This window comes from Sinocyclocheilus grahami, unplaced genomic scaffold (assembly GCF_001515645.1).
Source record: "Sinocyclocheilus grahami isolate Dianchi unplaced genomic scaffold, SAMN03320097.WGS_v1.1 scaffold208.1, whole genome shotgun sequence".
In the NCBI taxonomy this organism is placed as follows: domain Eukaryota; kingdom Metazoa; phylum Chordata; class Actinopteri; order Cypriniformes; family Cyprinidae; genus Sinocyclocheilus; species Sinocyclocheilus grahami.
The window spans coordinates 839,785-841,573 of NW_015505387.1; the positions used below are offsets into that span (position 1 = coordinate 839,785).

At 39.6% G+C, this 1,789-nt stretch overlaps 1 protein-coding gene and 1 long non-coding RNA gene across 2 annotated transcripts in view; both read right to left on the reverse strand.

The window, feature by feature from the left end:
• LOC107595751 (uncharacterized) overlaps positions 1-1,638 on the reverse strand; it is a 3,066-nt gene extending 1,428 nt beyond the window's left edge. Inside the window, exon 1 of the long non-coding RNA XR_001610297.1 lies at positions 151-1,638. This is a non-coding gene — a long non-coding RNA (uncharacterized lncRNA). The remainder of the gene's footprint in view (positions 1-150) is intronic.
• The window catches only part of LOC107595783 (RING finger protein 44-like), an 18,590-nt gene that overhangs the window by 11,251 nt on the left and 5,550 nt on the right, over positions 1-1,789 (reverse strand). The gene's annotated exons all lie outside the window — the stretch shown is intronic.

Sequence of the window (1,789 nt, forward strand, 5' to 3'; positions counted from 1 at the left end):
ATAGATTTCAAATACATTTTTTTACTTTTATCAAAATCAGTGGAGTGTGCGATAATTCACACAAGCACATATAAACTTCTCATCGTGCTACACATGACATTCAAACGTAAAATGTGTAAAATTATTAAACAGATACCAAAAAATACTTACAAACTGGAAGCGTAAACCGTGTTTAATGGAAAGACTGGGTTGATTTGCCACAAAGAGGGGGAGCTGTAACTTCAACAACAAAAGCGTGGAGGGCCATGTGCTTTCACACAGACAAAGCAATAACAAAGGAGCGCCACCAAACCTCGCATGTCTCACTTTATCAAAAATAATCACTTGAAAGGGCTTGTGGGTATGCTTTGAACATTATGCATGCTTCAAATAAGGACTGTGCACATTTCCCATGAATAAAACACTTAAAAGTGTCATCGTGGCCCACCACACCGTGGACATCAACAATAGCACAAAGAGTCGCGAGGCCGAAGTTTTACAGACACGCGCGGGGCTCGTGCAAACATCCGCAGTTGCCCTCGTGCTCTTTAAACACGTTCTCAATGCTACATGGAGTTTGTACATAACATACAAATGGTTAAACAAATCGCATGCACTTTCCAAGCCCTTAGCTGCTATCGCTAGCACACAGCCCGAGCAGATGAAGCGCTGAACAGGAAATGCAGGGATGCACCGCTGACAAAAGAAACATCGTTTAGCTTCAGCGCCACGTTTAGAAAGTCTGCACGTCATGAATGTAAGCGGCTGACTACCAAGAGTGGTTTCATTTTTATTTTAGGTGGAATATGACAACTTTGTATCCCAATAAGCAAAGTATGATAGCACCAACCGAGCTTACTTGTTTTCAATGGCGCGCGAGTTTCCGACTCGTCCACGCGCTGCTTTTTGGCGACTAAATCGATGCAGTATGTCACGTTTGGTGAATTTACAGACTAATCCAAAAGAAACCGTCCGGGAAAACTAGCCGACGGTCATGGTTAACACACAGGCATCGTCCGTTTCCTAGTTCACGTCCACGGGCTTGAGTTTGTTGTTGTCGAGAACAGGCGTTGCTCTTCAGCATTGAAAGAGAAAATGCATATTCCTCTGCTGCCTAACATCAGATAACTTATCTCCAACAAACTTGTTATAGCGTGCACTTGTTGTTTCCTTTATTATTATGTCCGATGCATTCGAAATGAGTTTGATCTGTGAGTCTGACATGGGTGCAGTTCAGTATTGTTGTGTGCCTGTAGTCACGCCTTCTTCCTCTAAAAACTACCACGCAACAGACCGAGAGAGACAGCCAGTCACTTTAAGATGCTGATGTCGAATCGCTCCAACCTGATCCCAACTTTAAGGATGTTTTCACACTTCCTCTTTACTAAAACAAACGCAGACCCCTTTAAGTGGTCCAAAAAGTGAAATGAATCAAAAAGGGTCCTAGGTCTTACATTCACACTTGTTTTGGTTCACTTTAGCTGCAGTCCATTTACAATGTACATTGTTTTTCAAGAAAACAATCGAAATTATTGTAATATTTAAAATGATTATTACTGAGAATAACTACTTAGTTATGTTTAACACCCCTTAAGAAAAAAAGAGCACATGCTATTCATGTAGCTGCTTTTTCAATAGAAAATATGGATTTATGGATCTTTGGCATCAAAACATAGTATATATATATAGTTTTGTTTTCTGTAGCTCTAATGCAGTAAAACAATCTGATATAAAATACATATTTTAGAGGCAATTTTTTGCAAATTCAATCAAAAAGCATCATAATATTTATTACATGGCTTATATATAT